Source organism: Dendropsophus ebraccatus, chromosome 1 (genome assembly GCF_027789765.1).
Source record: "Dendropsophus ebraccatus isolate aDenEbr1 chromosome 1, aDenEbr1.pat, whole genome shotgun sequence".
NCBI lineage: Eukaryota > Metazoa > Chordata > Amphibia > Anura > Hylidae > Dendropsophus > Dendropsophus ebraccatus.
Window position 1 is genome coordinate 23,986,220 of NC_091454.1, and position 18,356 is coordinate 24,004,575.

The following is an 18,356-nucleotide window of genomic DNA, read 5'->3' on the forward strand; positions in this document are numbered from 1 at the left end:
ATCAAACCAGTAACTATTACATAGGGGAGAGTTATCAGCCGTCTGACAGTAACAATTTCCTCTGTTGCCCATAGCAACCAACCACAGCTCCGCTTTTATTTCACCAGAGCTTGTTAATATTTGATAGCTGAGCTGTGATTGGTTGTTATGGGCAACAAGGAATATATATATATATATATATATATATATATATATACACACAGTATATATATGTTTATGTATTATGTGTTGTACATAATATTGTATATGAATAAAGAAAAAAAAAAAAAAAAAAACGCAGCCTGGTGTGAACGGGCTACATGTCAGTCACATGACACAGCTGCATCATTTGATTTGAAAATAAACAACAACAACAACACGTTGCTAGGCAACTCAGTCTGTTGGATCTCCTCGCTGAGTGAAGACAGACTTCCTGCGATAGACAGCCCCCGCTGATCTATAGCGATTTTTGGACAGTGATTTTTCGGATTTCGACTTTTTGGATTTTGACCTTTTTGGCTTCGGATTTTACGGACTACGATTTTTTGGATTTCGACTTCGCCCATGGATTTCCTGGATCTTCATCTTCGTGACATGGACGCAACACCAGAGGATTACTGGAAAATGGCCGGCGCCCGCGCCTATCTGCCGGTCAGTGAATTTATGGCTCTTACTAAGCCCCCAATGTCCCCGAAACCAGAGGCCTCTGTGCAGCTGCTAATGGGAGGAGAGCAGGAACCAGTCATAGGGAAACCCCATCATCACCAGGGCCCCAATCCTCCAGTTACTGAGCGCCATGGTGTCATTACCACCATGTATTGCCATATGTAGGGGATAATAGTGGTTTTCTTTAGATGATGGTCGCCCCCCCTGCCCATAGGACCCCTATATAGCCGCACAGGTTACACATATGATACGTCCCCCTTATTCCTGCTATAGGACAGTTTACATTCACTGTATTCTCTTCTCTTTAGATCTTCTATCAACGCCTTCCCGTGCTTTATGGAAACATCGCTGCCGGTAAGATATTTCAGGGCTGTAGCTGGGAAGGGGGAGGCTGGTGGGACATGTGCCCTGGGTACTAGGTGCCAGGATGGCATCAACAAGCCCCTTATGGCCAGGAGACTTGGTGTGTCAGGGGGGCCAGGAGCCCCTCTTCCACATGTGGCCTTGTTGTGGGGATTGCCTGTATACTGTATATTTTGCATATTTATGATTGATCCCATTATCTCCTTCTTGTTTTTAGTCAACCCCAAGATTGCAGATGTGAGGACCCTCAAGCTTCTGGCCTACTCTGCAAAGTTCCTGCCGTCTCCCATCTTCAAGCCGGACGTAAGTCACCACACTGTTTTCCATGATCCCTGTTACTAAATATCTTCTAACTGTACTAGAAAGTTTTAGAAGAATTTCTATCACTGACTTTACTGTTTTCTTTTAGCGCTTCATGATGACCAACGAGGACGCCCAGAAGAAGTACAGAGCAGCGCCCAAGACCGAGGAGAGGCCCCAGCCCGGAAGATCTGAGAGAGCAAGACAGCTGTTCGACGGCCTGGATGAAGATGACATCATTTACTATCCCCCTGAAGTGAGATACAACCTGAAGAGAAAGAGGACCAGTGACGACAGAGGAGAAGGCACCAGCAGGAAGCGAAGGCGGTAGGAAGAAACACCATGAGAAGGAGGAGAACCATCATCCGGTAATGTATGACAGCTGCATCTACACTACATTACATTACACTCACCCCTACACTGCATGACACCTGACCCTACACCGCACGACATCCGCCCCTACACTGCATGTATGTCACCTACCCCTACACCGCATAACACCCGCCCCTACACCGCATAACACCCGCCCCTACACCGCATGAGACTAACCTACATATGTCACCTGCCCCTACATCGCATGACCCCTGCCCCTACACTGCATGCATGTCACCTACACCGCATGACACCTGCCCCTACACCACATGACACCCACCCCTACACTACTATCAGCCCCCAGTTAGTTACACACATTAGCAGCTTTGATCCAGGGTCCTCGGACCGATCGCCGCCATTTGGGGTCAAGAAGGAATTTTCCCCCTGTGACACAAATTGACCCCGGTGTCCAGAGGTTTTCGCCTTCTTCTGGATCAACAGCGTAGGGATCCCATTACAACAACATAACCAATTCAGAAATAAATTCTAAATTATACCCATATATTGTGTGTCGTCTCGTTTTTTTCTTGAAATTAAAATTTTCATTTGCACGCACTGAGGTATTTCCTATAGAGAGATGGGAATTATTAAAGGGGCAGTACAGGATTAGAAAAAATGGCTACTTTCTCCCAAAAATGACACCGCACCTGTCTATAGATTGTGTATTGCACCTTGGCCTCATTCACATTACGTAAGAGAACGGCCGGTTCTGCAAAGATCATCCCGGCATCAGTGTGCGCCCGCATCAGAACCCCCTATAGCACACAATGAAGCAAGCGGCCGGAGCTGCTCGCTTCATTGTGTGAACTGACAGTTCTTTCTGCGCCCGCAATTCAGTGAAGTGCGGCCGCAGAAAACTGACATGTCAGTTCTTTGCGGCGCCACATGGGATCCCGGCCAGAGCGTATACTATGTGTATATGCTCCGGCAGGGATCCCATAGAAGAATCGGCAGTGTTGCACACCGTACTTTTACGTAGTGTGAACATAGCCTAATACCGCTCACAACCCATAGACAGGGGTGGTGTTATTTCTGGAAGAAAGCCGCCATGTCTTATAATCCTGTACAGCCCCTTTAAGAAGTCACATTTGTGTCTTTGGGATCCATTGGAGTTTCTAATATTTTTGATGGTTACATCAGTACAATGTGCGTCTCTTTTCTTTCCATCAAAAATACTAAAACCCCAAATATTCACCATGATTCTTCCTGTAGGGTGTGAGCCACTTGTTCTCTGGACCCTACTGAAATAATCATGGATGTATATGGTGGAGCTGGGGGAAGAATCAGGTGAATGAGCAGTGACCGACATTTACATGAAGTGTGCGGCTGGGAAAGGGGTATTCCCATCTCAGCTTGTTGTCCTTTTTCCACAGGATCGGGCATAACAAGCTGATCACTGGGGACCCCAAGAATGGGGACACAATCCTCCCTGCAATGAATGGAGCGCTCACCATATCTGCGCTGCCACCGCGGCTTGTGCTCCATCCAGTCTCTATGGGGTCACTGAACACTTCCAAATGCTGAACTCAGAAGCGTCCAGTGTCCCCATAGAGAATGAATGGAGTGTAAGACACGGTGAGAGCTCTATTCATTCATTACAGGGACATCTGCAATCTTGGAATGGGTGGGGACCCCAGCAGTCAGACCCCCAGTAATCAACTTGTTATCCCCTATCCTATAGATAGCACATAACAAGCTGACGCGGGAAGACGCCTTTAATGGAAAATAATTAGCAGGTTAGAAGTATCTCCCCTATTGTTATATTCCTATAGCACACAGGGTGTTGAAGGTAATTTTCTTACATTTATCCTCGGCCCCGTTTTATGCATAATAGTAGTTTATTTCATATTCTTACTAGGTGTTTTGGTGCACTGGCGGCGGGGCTACCACCCTCCACACAGATACACCCGGGCCAGCTCACCATTCCTAACAATCATTAGCAGAGCAAAGCACTGCCCCAATATTCATTAAGTGGATCGGGACGGCCGGGGATGGATCAGTGCACAGAGGGTGGTACTTCCCCCAGTGCACCAAAATGTCTCACCAGCATATGAAATAAACTACTAATATATGGAAAACAGTATTAAGGATGAAAGTAAGAAAGTTACCTTCATCCCCAGTTCCCGTGCTATAGGGACATATCAGCTGGTTAGATGCTTTATGTTTCCCTTTAAGAGGTTTAACCAGGATTAAAAAAAAACACAGCTACTTTCTTGTAAAAACAGCACCACCCCTGTCCTCAGGTTGTGTGTGGTATTACAATTCAGCTCCATTCACTTCAATGGAACTGAGCTACAAAACTCCCACCAGAACGGACAGGAGCCGTGCTGTATCTGGAGGGACGTGGCCATGTTTTTCTAAGCCTGGATAGCCCTTTAATAACTGAGGTAACTGGTTATAGGGCCGAGTAACACGCGCTAGTAACACCCACCTACCTAGATGTGTAGGGTCTGTGTGTACAGCCCACTCTCCGTGCAGGAAATGATGCCAGAACCGCACTGCAGCCTCTCATACAGCATCCTATGTCATCAATCATGTCCTGATGGGAAATTTCTGATTGGCTGATTCATATGAATGTGGCTGAGCTGTAATACCAGATATGTCCTCTGGACAGACGTGGCGCTGTTTCTGGGGGGGGGGGGGAGGATAAACTGTAATCAGTGAGACAGATATTGATCACTGGGATGGGGACAATGGGGACAGTGCTGGACTTCTGGGCTTGGTTATAGGAAGTCAGTACAATTGTCCAGATCTACGTCCAAACTCCAGGATTATATAAGGTGGATCAAAGAAATCGTCTCGGTGGCAAAAAAGAAACGTCTGACATGTCTTGCAGTTTGAACAACTTTATTTAGATTTCAGACATCACAGATGACAGGGCATAAGGGGAGCATTGGCGCTCCCTCATAATAATGTGTTAGGGGTACATGCAGCTATGGATTATAATAGGCCCTTTTTGGGTCCTGGAGGCCCATGGCCACCCAAAAAGACTTATACTTTCAGTGGTGTATTGTCTTCGGGTTACAGTTCTGTCATGATTTGCAAAAAATCATTACTTTTTTACCACAATTTTGCACAAATCAGGGCAACATGACATTATCTATGCTGTACTATGAACACCATGGTAGTGCTGCTATAGTTACAGTGGGGGGGGGGGGGGGCAGGCTTGGTAAACAGCCAGGGGCCTATAGTAAAGTTAATCTGCCCCTGGGTACATGTAATAGAATACACTTGGAAACCCCTCCTTAAACTGTATAAAGCAGTGTCTTTGGAGGGGTTTGGTTTCTAGTAAGTCCCTGGTCACGTGGTACATAGTGAGGCTGGAAGGGAGACGATCACGGCATAAAAGAAGGCATCAAATAGGAAAATAAAGTGAGCTGCAGTGTAAAGCAAGAAGGCGGGAATGGGAATGATTGTTTAAAGGGTTAATTCTGATATGATCAGATGATCCTTATCCACAACAGTGACAGCTACAGATCCCCCACAACAGTGACAGTAATAGACCCCCCCACAAGAGTGACAGTTATAGACCCCCACAACAGTGACAGTAATAGACCCCCCACAAGAGTGACAGCTATAGACCCCCACAACAGTAACAGCTATAGACCCCCCACAACAGTGACAGCTATAGACCACCCACAACAGTGACAGCTATAGACCACCCAAAACAGTGACAGTAATAGACCCCCCACAACAGTGACAGCTATAGACCCCCCACAACAGTGACAGCTATAGACCACCCACAACAGTGACAGTAATAGACCTCCCACAACAGTGACAGCTATAGACACCCCCTCCACAACAGTAACAGCTATAGACCCCCCACAACAGTGACAGCTACAGACTCCCCACAACAGTGACAGTAATAGACCCCCCCACAACAGTAACAGCTATAGACCCCCCACAACAGTGACAGTAATAGACCCCCCACAACAGTGACAGCTATAGACCACCCGCAACAGTGACAGCTATAGACCCCCCACAACAGTGACAGCTATAGACCCCCACAACAGTGACAGTAATAGACCCCCCACAACAGTAACAGCTATAGACCCCCCACAACAGTGACAGCTATAGACCCCCACAACAGTGACAGCTACAGACCACCCGCAACAGTGACAGCTATAGACCCCCCACAACAGTGACAGCTATAGACCACCCGCAACAGTGACAGCTATAGACCCCCCACAACAGTGACAGCTATAGACCCCCACAACAGTGACAGCTATAGACCCCCACAACAGTGACAGCTACAGCCCTCCCCTCCACCCAACATTGACAGCCACAGATCCTTCTCCATAATTGTGACAACTATAACCTCTCTATAGTGCGTCTCCTATAGCCCCCCCCCCCCCCCCCCATACATAGAGAGTGCCAGGACCCCCAGTAGTGTAGCAGGACCCCATAACATGGCGGCAGTATCAGGGAGCACACCTACTGTAATTCACTACTTATGGGATCTGCTCTGAGGAAGAGGCAGTATGACTACATGTACTAGGTGCCTGTGTGTGTGTGATAGTGCCCCCTGCTGGCTGCCCCAGTCATACCTTCCACCAGCCTGGACCTACACACAGCTGGGGGACATTCATCTGACTATCTTACATTTAAGTAAACCACTCATAATAAAATCGCCCCCGCAGCTATAAATCCATTACTATATGGCTGAGCACTGTGTCCAGACATATAAGTAATTGCTGTGGGTGTTACCTATAGGGCCTGAAAACATACTTTGTAATGCTGGGTTTACACAAAACGATAATTGGCCTGATCGTACGATTAACGATGTCTGAGTAATGATTTCTTTTCCATAACGATCAGCGTTTAGACGGTACGATATATCGTACGGAAAATCGTTTTGCGCTCATCCGCAGCCCGGCCCCACGGTCAACCGCAGCCCCCTGTGCCGCCCCGATCGCCACCCCCGCCGCCGCTCCGATCGCCACCCCCTCTGCTCCAAACCACTCCCCCCCCCCCGCCGCCGCTCCGATCGCCACCCCCTCCGCTCCAAACCACTCCCCCCCGCCGACTCTCCGATCGCCACCCCCGCCGCCGCCGCTCTCTGATCGCCCCCGCCACTCCGATCCGAATTTCAAACGGCTCCTCTTCAGCCAATCAGTGCTGAAGAGGCGCACGTTTGAAATTCCCGCCTCCCCTCTTCAGCCAATCAATGCACTAAAGAGGGGAGCCGGGGATTTCGAAGACCTGCTATGCAGAGCAGGTAACGTATGCTCGTGGCGGGGGTGGCGGGGGTGATCGGAGCGGCGGCGGGCGATTGGAGCGGCGGTGTGGGGGGGTGCGATCAGAGAGGCGGGGGTGGGGATCAGAGCGGCGGCGGAGGTGGCGATCGGGGCGGCGGGGGTGGCGATCGGTGCGGTGGGGGTTTTTTGCAAACGACGAACGACGATTTAAGAACAAGATAAAAGATCAAAATGAACGATTTCTCGCTCGTCGTTCTATCGTTCGCTGCGTTTACACGTACGATTATCGTTCGAATTCGATCGTTATCGTGCAAATTCGAACGATTATTGTTCCGTGTAAACGCAGCATATTTTGCTTCCACAGAAAGATTATCTGACAGATTATCTGCCAAAGATTTGAAGCCAAAGCCAGAAACAGACTATAAACAGAGATCAGGTCATAAAGAAAAGCCTGAGATTTCTCCTCTTTTCAAATCCATTCCTGGCTTTGGCTTCAAATCTTTGGCAGATAATCTTTCTGTGTAGATGGACCCTAACTGCTGCTACCTAGTCACAGCTGCCAAGCGGGCCATATAAGTAATGTTTATAGTGATTACTAATGCTGCGTTTACACGGAAGTTTACACGGAACGATTATCGCGCGAATTCGCACGATACTGATCGAATTCGAACGATAATAGTATGTGTAAACGCAGCGAACGATCAAACTACGAGCGAGAAATCGTTCATTTTCTCAAATAGTCGTTGATCGTTCGCAAAAAATTTGCAGATCGTTCCGTGTGCAGATCGTTCCGTCGTTCGCCAATTTAATCAATGTGTGAGATAGGCTTTAAGCGATCGCAAAACGAATTTCCGTACGATATATTGTACCGTCTAATGCTGCGATTATCGTTCGAATTTTCGCATAAACGATCGCATTTGAGCGATAACCGTACCGTGTAAACCCAGCAAATGATCAAATGACGAGCAAGAAATCGTTCATTTTGATCTTTCAACATGTTCTTAAATCGTCGTTCGCTGAAAATTCGCACATCGCTTCGTGTAAACAGTCTTCACCGATTTACCCTATGTAAAGGATGGGCTTAAGCGATCGTACAAACGATCGCAATAACGTTTTTTTCTTACGAGTTTTCTAACGATTTTTTTAACGATTTATTCATCTAAACACTGATCGTTATAAAAACCAAATTGTTGCTTCAAAATCGTTAAACGATCGATTGGGCGAATTATCGCTCCGTGTAAACGCAGCATTATGCTGCGTTTACACGGAGCGATAATTCGCCCAATCGATCGTTTAACGATTTTGAAGCAACGATTTGTTTTTATAACGATCAGCGTTTACACTAATAAATTGTTAGATAAATCGTAAGAAAAATCGTTATTGCGAACTTTTTCAAGATCGCTTAAGCTCATCTTTTACATAGGGTAAATTGTTAAAAAACTGTTTACACGAAGCGATCTGTGAATTTTTAGCGAACGAACAACGATTTGAGAACATGTTGAAAGATCAAAATGAACGATCTTTCGCTTGTCGCTTGATCGTTTGCTGTGTTTACACGGAACGATTATTGCTCAAATGCGATCATTATTGCGAAAATTCGAACGATAATCGTTCCGTGTAAACACAGCATTAGGGTCAATTTACACAGAAAGATTATCTGACAGATTATCTGCTAAAGATTTGAAGCCAAAGCCAGGAATGGATTTGAAAAGAGGAAAAATCTCAGGCTTTCCTTTATGACCTGATCTCTGTTTATAGTCTGTTCCTGGCTTTGGCTTCAAATCTTTGGCAGATAATCTGTCAGATAATCTTTCTGTGTAAACGGACCCTTATATGTCTGGACACAGTGCTCGGGGCCATGTAGTAATGGATTCATAGCTGCAGGGGTGATTTTATAATGGTGGGTTACCTTTAAAAATATTCTGTTGCCCATAGCAACCAATTACAGCTCCGCTTCCATTTTATCAGAGGTCATGCATGTATGAAATCTGAGCTGTGATTGGTTGCTATGGGCAACACAGGCCGCTGATACTGTAATACTGCTTGTTACATCTCCCCCTATGTCCTGCAGTCAGTGGTGGCGGCTTATTTCTCCCAAAACAAAAGAGTAAAAATCCATTGTGCGTGAACCCATAAAAGGTGTATGGGGGACTCCGGAATCTTCATTGACTAGAGGTGATCTCAACTCGAACATGCTCCAGTCCGATCGTTCAGCATTTGATTATAGTGGCTGAAGAAGTTGGATGCAGCCCTAGTGAGTCTGGGAAAACATGGATACATCCTATGGCCTATGGCTGTATGCATATTTTCCAGGCAGCCTTAGGGCCACATCAAACTTCTTTAGCCACTGGTATTCAGTATGCACAAGCTGCGCTCATCTCTACCACAGATCATGTCAGGAGGAGTCCCCCCATACTCCTTATACAGTTGGCTGAATCCGCAGGTGGCTGACTTTAGTATAAGGTCTATGGGCGCCTTGAGACAAAAAACAGTCTTAAAGGGGTTGTCCATGTGTAGAAAAATATGGCCACTTTCTTCCAGATACAGCACATCTCCTGTTCTCGGTTTGGATGTGGGTTTTGCAGCTCAGTTCCATTGAAGTGAAGGGAGCTAAATTGTAATACCACACACAGCCTGAGGACAGGGTTGGTGCTGTTTTTGCAAGAAAGTAGCTTTGTTTTTGTTTTTTAAACCTGGCTAAACCAATATACAATGTATTAGGCCCCATAAACATGTCAGGAAAACGTATTCGGATTCTTAACAGGAAACCTGAATACATTTTCTGACCCATAGGCTTGTACTGGGCACGTACATGCTTCAGGACTGGCACATCTAATCAGGAGCACACACAGTTAAATGTACAAAATACGGCCGTTGTTTGTTGTTGTTATTTTTTTTTCTTAATCTGCTTTTATCTTACTATGTGTGACCCTAGCCTAATAGTTCCACCAACTACTTTCTTGCAAGAATAAGAGTCTGTTGTGACCCTGTCGAAAATTTGGCACAAAAGCCTGTTGTGACCCTCCTTATAACTTTGGGTATTAACTAGAGATGAGTAAGTAGTGAAATATTCGACTTTCGAGAATTCGAATCGAATAGGCACCCAGTCCCCCATGAAACCTCCCTAAACAATGCAAACACCTCCAGAATAACACTGGGACATTAAGGGGAGCATGCCTGGGTGCACCCAACACCCCAAAATCGCAGTATAATGCGAGCGCTTTGCGAGCATTTACGGCAATGTTCACACATTCCCTTCATATTTCTTGCACAGCGGTACATACATGATTCCAATGTGTGTCTGTAGAGTGTCATGTTATTCGCGTGTATCACGTGTCATGCTGTACGAAAGTTACTGGAACAGTATGTATAACGTGCCTTTTACTGGGCTACTGGAACAATATGTATCATGTGCCTTTTACTGGGCTACTGGAACAGTATGTATCACGTGCCTTTTACTGGGCTACTGGAACAATATGTATAACGTGCCCTTAGTGGCCTAAACCAGGGACACTATAAGTCACTTGTACACACAGGGTACTGGAATGAATACACCTGCTGATGCTGCTGCTGTTATATCATCTATTTCTTAGCAGTGAGAAATGCTTTGGATTCAGAAATGACTTTTTCGCTTGATCTTAGCCCTGAAAAGGACTTCTGGGTTCTGTAGTAATCCTGCCTAACCAAAACGCTACTAAAACCTATCTCTCCCTGCTGCAAGATCTTTTCCTGACTAGGTTGAAAGCGCATCTGCGGTCGAGAAGCGGGTGGCAAGTATTTAAGATTCGAGGTCATGTGGTTCAGCCATCCAATGAGGGTAGACACTGTTTTCATGCTGCGTGCGTACTCCCAGGGTCCCTCACGGCCTCCCTGCATGGTGATTAGATTAAAAAAGTGGCAACTGTGATGGGAGGGCTTTTGAATGTTTCCCGCATATTCGCCTCACTACTTAATTGAATTCCAATCTTTTGAATACCTACTCGATCGAATCGTATTCGCTTATCTCTAGTATTAACCTGTTGTGACCCTGTTAAAAATTGTGGATGAGAGCCTGTTGTGATCCTCTAAAAACTTTTATGGTTGAGACATAGCTCCCAACTGTCCCGGATTCCACGGGACAGTCCCGTTTTCTGGGTGCTGTCCCGTGGTCCCGGAATGGCACCCAGTGTCCCGCATTATATGTGGCCCCACCGAAAAAAAACAATAAACCAGTAACTCACCTGTTCGCCGGTCCAAGCAGCTCCTCTCCCGGCAGAGCGCGCACTCCCGTCATCCTCCGGGGCGGGCAGCGGGGTATACAGACACTGACTGTGCCGGAAGTGACCTGCAGCCTCTATCATGGATTACTTCCGGCACAGTCAGTGTCTGTATACCCAGCTGCCCGCCTCGGAGGATGACAGGAGTGCGCGCTCTGCCGGGAGAGGAGCTGCTGGGACCGGCGGACAGGTGAGTTACTGGTTTATTAATTTTCTGGTCGGGCCACACAAATGGGGGGATTGGCTACTATGTGGGGAGCTATATGGGGGATTGGCTACTATATGGGGGGATTAGCTACTATGTGGGGCGCTATATGGGGTATTGGATACTATGTGGGGCACTATATGGGGGCATTGGCTACTATGTGGGGCATATATGGGGGCATTGGCTACTATGTGGGCACTATATGGGGGATTGGATAATATGTGGGGCACTATATGGGGCATTGGCTACTATGTGGTGCATATATGGGGGAATTGGCTACTATGTGGGGCACTATATGGGGGATTGGCTACTATGTGGGCACTATATGGGGCATTGGCTACTATGTGGGGCACTATATGGGGGCATTGGCTACTATGTGGGGCACTATATGGGGGCATTGGCTACTATGTGGGCACTATATGGGGGATTGGCTACTATGTGGGCACTATATGGGGCATTGACTACTATGTGGGGCACTATATGGGGGCATTGGCTACTATGTGGGGCACTATATGGGGGATTGGCTACAATGTGGGGCACTATATGGGGGGATTGGCTACTATGTGGGGCACTATATGGGGGATTGGTTACTATGTGGGGCACTATATGGGGGATTGGCTACTATGTAGGGCATATATGGGGGCATTGGCTACTATGTGGGCACTATATGGGGGATTGGCTACTATGTGGGCACTATATGGGGGATTGGATAATATGTGGGGCACTATATGGGGCATTGGCTACTATGTGGGGCATATATGGGGGCATTGGCTACTATGTGGGGCACTATATGGGGGATTGGTTACTATGTGGGCACTATATGGGGCATTGGCTACTATGTGGGGCACTATATGGGGGCATTGGCTACTATGTGGGGCACTATATGGGGGCATTGGCTAATATGTGGGGCACTATATGGGGGATTGGCTACTATGTGGGCACTATATGGGGCATTGGCTACTATGTGGGGCACTATATGGGGGCATTGGCTACTATGTGGGGCACTTTATGGGGGATTGGCTACTATGTGGACACTATATGGGGCATTGGCTACTATGTGGGGCATATATGGGGGCATTGGCTATTTTTGGGGCACTATATGGGGATTGGCTACTATGTGGGGCACTATATGGGGATTGGCTACTATATGAGGCACTATATGGGGGGATTGGCTACTATGTGGGGCACTATATGGGGATTGGCTACTATGTGGGGCACTATATGGGGGATTGGCTGCTATGTGGGGCACTATATGGGGATTGGCTACTATGTGGGGCACTATATGGGGGGGGATTGGCTACTATGTGGGGCACTATATTGGGATTGGCTACTATGTGGGGCATATATGGGGGCATTGGCTACTATGTGGGCACTATATGGGGGATTGGCTACTATATGGGGGGATTGGCTACTATGTGGGGCGCTAAATGGGGTATTGGATACTATGTGGGGCACTATATGGGAGCATTGGCTACTATGTGGGGCACTATATGGAGGATTGGCTACTATGTGGGGCGCTATATGGAGGATTGGCTACTATGTGGGCACTATATGGGGCATTGGCTACTATGTGGGGCATATATGTGGGCATTGGCTACTATGTGGGGCACTATATGGGGGATTGGCTACTATATGGGGCACTATATGGGGGCATTGGTTACTATGTGGGGCACTATATGGGGGCATTGGCTACTATGTGGGGCACTATATGGGGGCATTGGCTACTATGTGGGGCACTATATGGGGGATTGGCTACTATGTGGGGCATATATGGGGGCATTGGCTACTATGTGGGGCACTATATGGGGGATTGGCTACTTTGTGGGGCATATATGGGGGCATTGGCTACTATGTGGGCACTATATGGGGCATTGGCTACTATGTGGGGCACTATATGGGGGCATTGGCTACTATGTGGGGCACTATATGGGGGCATTGGCTACAATGTGGGGCACTATATGGGGGATTGGCTACTATGTGGGGCACTATATGGGGGATTGGCTACTATGTGGGGCATATATGGGGGCATTGGCTACTATGTGGGGCACTATATGGGGGATTGGCTACTATGTGGGGCATATATGGGGGCATTGGCTATTTTTGGGGCACTATATGGGGATTGGCTACTATGTGGGGCACTATATGGGGATTGGCTACTATATGAGGCACTATATGGGGGGATTGGCTACTATGTGGGGCACTATATGGGGATTGGCTACTATGTGGGGCATTATATGGGGGATTGGCTGCTATGTGGGGCACTATATGGGGATTGGCTACTATGTGGAGCACTATATGGGGGGGATTGGCTACTATGTGGGGCACTATATTGGGATTGGCTACTATGTGGGGCACTATATGGGGGGATTGGCTGCTATGTGGGGCCATATTAAAAATAGTAGTGAGAAAGACTTGGTGTTTTCACCCCGGTACCTTTGCACCTCTGGACAGCTGTCCTTCATATATCGGGGCTCTTAGATAAAAGGAATCCCTGAACTCTGGTCATGAATCCATAAGTAGACATCTTTATTCAGGGTGCTGGTACAAAATCGCTCACAAGGCTGTATCATTCACCCAGCTTCCACCTGTTGTCCTGCGGATGTTTAAGAGGATAAGCTCCTCTTTCCTCATGCGCTACTATGGCTTCTATGTGGGGCACTATATGGGGGTTGGCTACTATGTGGGCACTATATGGGGATTGGCTACTATGTGGGGCACTATATGGGGGCATTGGCTACTATGTGGGGCACTATATGGGGGCATAGGCTACTATGTAGGGCACTATATGGGGGCATAGGCTACTATGTGGGGCACTATATGGGGGCATTGGCTACTATGTGGGGCATTGGATACTATGTGGGGCACTATATGGGGGATTGGCTACTATGTGGGGCATATATGGGGGCATTGGCTACTATGTGGGGCACTATATGGGGGATTGGCTACTATGTGGGGCATATATGGGGGCATTGGATACTATGTGGGGCACTATATGGGGGCATTGGATACTATGTGAGGCACTATATGGGGGATTGGCTACTATGTGGGGCACTATATGGGGGATTGGCTACTATGTGGGGCATATATGGGGGCATTGGATACTATGTGGGGCACTATATGGGGGCATTGGATACTATGTGAGGCACTATATGGGGTATTGGATACTATGTGTGGCACTATTGGGGGGATTGGATACTATGTGTGGCACTGTTGGGGGGATTGGATACTATGTGTGGCACTATTGGGGGATTGGATACTATGTGTGTCACTGTTGGGGGGATTGGATACTATGTGTGGCACTATTGGGGGATTGGATACTATGTGGGGCACTATAATGGGGGATTGGATACTGTATAGGGCATTTTTGGGTGGATTGGATACTGTATAGGGCACTATTCAGTCAGCAGCATGTGGTGACTGTAGGGGAGTGGCTATGGAGGGTTGATATGGGGGCGTGGCTATGGAGGGTCACTATGGGGGCGTGGCTATGAAGACCGCGGCACACATGTCCCTCTTTGCTCTTTGCAAAAGTTGGGAGGTATGGTTGAGAGCCTACTGTGACCCTCTCAAAAATTGTGGGGGTGAAGTCCTGTTGTGACCCTCACAAAAAATAGTGAGTGTGTGTGTGTGTGTGGTGGGGGAGGGGGGTTCAAGGCGGGAGGCAGTGGTGTGACTCACAGGTGCTCATAGAGAAGCACAGCCTTCATCCCAGCTATATGTGCCAGGGCATGCTGGTGGTGGTCAGCACGATGGTGGTGGGTCCCCGAATGATACCGAGATGGAATAAACAGGTATACCCAGTACGCCACTAATGAATGCAGAGCAGCATGAGCAGCTGTTGACGTGAATGGTGGATAACGCGTCCAGTCTGTTTTCCACCACCCAGTCTGTAATTATGGTTCAGGAGGCACCAGCATCGTGTCCACCGATCCCCCAAGCACTAGCTACTTACCAGTATAGTATTCCGTACAATACTGGTATATTCTATGAAATTAGCTTTTTTTTTTTTTTTTTACACACTGAAACTACTCATCATAAAAAGCACTGTCCTGATACTTGTGGATATGACTATGTGGACTATTGTGGATATGACTATTAAAAGCTATATACCAGTATACTATTCTGTACAATACAGTTATATTTTATAGAACTAGCTCTTTTTTAGTCACACTGACAGACTACTAGTCTTTAAAAGGACTGTTAACTGTTTGGTGAGGGTACTATTACACGGAACGATAATCGGACGAATCGTCCCAATGCGGCCGATTATCGTTCCGTGTAATAAACACAATGATGACAACAATCGTATTTAATATTTGACAGCTGAGCTGTGATTGGTTGTTGGTTTGTTATTTGTCTGGTACTGATCTCAGTCAGGTGTCCATCACTGAGCTGCAATACTAGATACAACCAACGTACAAGAGGGGCGCTGCTTTTGTAAAAATGACAAATTATATATATATATATATATATATATATATATATATATATATATATATATATATATATAATCGAGAGTCTGTTTGTTGGTCAGCTCACCTGCTGTGGTATTGCCATCGGTGCACAGTAAGACCCGGAGCCAGGGTCACAGCATACCAAAGAAAGAAGTCCATCACCAGATCGGCATATACCATTAAAATTCCATATCTTATTTGAAAATCTTCACATCAGGACAGTAATATTAAAAAGTTGATGCGTTTCAGCGCTTCTCGCGCCCTGTTCACAACTGAAGCATGCTTCAGTTGTGAACAAGGCACGAGGAGCGCTGAAACGCGTCAACTTTTTAATATTACTGTCCTGATGTGAAGATCTCCAAATAAGATATGGGATTTTAATGGTATATGCCGATCTGGTGATGAACTTCTTTTTTTGCTATATATATATATATATATATATATATATATATATATATATATATATATATGAAAATTATGATTTTAATTAAAAATATTTTGTAGAATGACCCCTTCTATTAGATACAGTAGTAAGGGGTCCATGTCCATCCCCTAGATGGGCCTTATTTATACAGATATAATATGTGTTGTACATAACATTGTGTATAAATAAAGAAAAAAAAAAACACAGCAGCCTGGTGTGAACAGGTCTCTACATGTCAGTCACATGACCCATCAGCATCATTTGATTTGAAAATAAACAACAACAACACGTTGCTAGGCAACTCTCCTCTGTCTGTTGGATCTCCTCGTTGAGTGAAGACAGACTTTCTGCGACAGACAGCCCCCGCTGATCTTTAGCACTTTTCGGATTGTGATTTTTTTTTTTTGGATTCGGACTTTTTGGATTTTGACCTTTTGGCTTTCGATTTACCGACTACGATTTTTGGGATTGCGACTTCAACCATGGATTTCCTGGATCTTCATCTTCGTGACATGGATGCCACACCGGAGGAGTACTGGAGGATGGCCGGCGCCCGCGCCTATCTGCCGGTCAGTGAATTTATGGCTCTTACTAAGCCCCCAATGTCCCAGTATGGGGGAGGGACCCCGAAACCAGAGGCCCCAGTGCAGCTGCTAATGGGAGGAGAGCGGGAACCAGTCATAGGGAACCCCCATCATCACCAGGGCCCCAATCCCCCAGTTACTGAGCACCATGGTGTCATTACCACCATGTATTGCCATATGTAGGGGGATAATACTGGTTTTCTTTAGATGATGGTCACCCCCCTGCCCATAGGACCCCTATATAGCCGCACAGGTTACACATATGATATGTCCCCCCTTATTCCTGCTATAGGACAGTTTACATTCACTGTATTGTCTTTTCTTTAGAGCTTCTATCAACGCCTTCCCGTGCTTTATGGAGACATCGCTGCCGGTAAGATATTTCAGGGCTGTAGCTGGGAAGGGGGAGGCTGGTGGGACATGTGCCCTGGGTACTAGGTGCCAGGATGGCATCAACAAGCCCCTTATGGCCAGGAGACTTGGTGTCTCAGGGGGGCCAGGAGCCCCTCTTCCACATGTGGCCTTGTTGTGGGGATTGCCTGTATACTGTATATTGTTGTATATTTATGATTGTTCCCATTATCTCCCTCTTTTTTTCAGTCGACCCCAAGACTTCGGATCTGAGGACCCTCCAGCTTCTGGCCTACTCTGCGAAGTTCCTGCCGTCTCCCATCTTCAAGCCGGACGTAAGTCACCACACTGTCTACTATGATCCCTGTTACTAAATATCTTCTCTCCATACTTCTAGAAAGGGTCATAAGAATTTCTATCACTGACTTTACTGTTTTTCTTTTAGCGCTTCATGATGACCAACGAGGACGCCCAGAAGAAGTACAGACCAGCGCCCAAGACCGAGGAGAGGCCCCAGCCCAGAAGATCTCCGCGAGCAAGACTCCTGTGCGCCTGCTTCTATGAAGACCTCATCATTCGTCCCTCTCCAAAGAGATTCAGCATGAAGAAGATCAACATGGCTAAGGAGAAGAGACGACAGGCGGAAGAAACAACGTGAGAAGGAGGACCACCATCATCCAGACCGGTAATGTATGACACCTGCACCGGCATCTACACTACATTACATGACACCCTCCCCTACACTAAACCGCATGACAGCTGCCCCTACACCACCTGACACCCGCCTCAACACTACATGACACCCGCCCCCACACCGCATGACACCCGCCCCTACACCACCTGACACCCGCCTCAACACTACATGACACCCGCTCCTACACCACCTGACACCCGCACCTACACCACATGACACCCTCCACTACACTAAACCGCATGACAGCTGCCCCTACACCACCTGACACCCGCCTCTACACTACTTGACACCCGCCCCTACACTAAACTGCATGTCACCTACCCCTACACCACATGACCTCCACCCCTACACTACTATCAGCCCCCAGTTAGTTACACACATTAGCAGCTTTGATCCAGGGTCCTCGGACCGATCGCCGCTATTTGGGGTCAAGAAGGAATTTTCCCCCTGTGACACAAATTGACCCCGGTGTCCAGAGGTTTTCGCCTTCTTCTGGATCAACAGCGTAGG

At 47.1% G+C, this 18,356-nt stretch overlaps 1 long non-coding RNA gene across 2 annotated transcripts; it reads left to right on the top strand.

The window, feature by feature from the left end:
- Nucleotides 1-942: 942 nt before the first annotated feature.
- On the top strand, nucleotides 943-17,983 carry LOC138772833 (uncharacterized). 2 transcript variants are annotated; one of them, XR_011359833.1, is made up of 3 exons: nucleotides 943-999; nucleotides 17,402-17,487; nucleotides 17,598-17,983. It is a non-coding gene; the product is annotated as an uncharacterized lncRNA (long non-coding RNA). The 2 variants fall into 2 exon arrangements; XR_011359832.1 differs by lacking the exon at nucleotides 943-999 and adding an exon at nucleotides 17,121-17,174.
- Nucleotides 17,984-18,356: the final 373 nt, after the last annotated feature.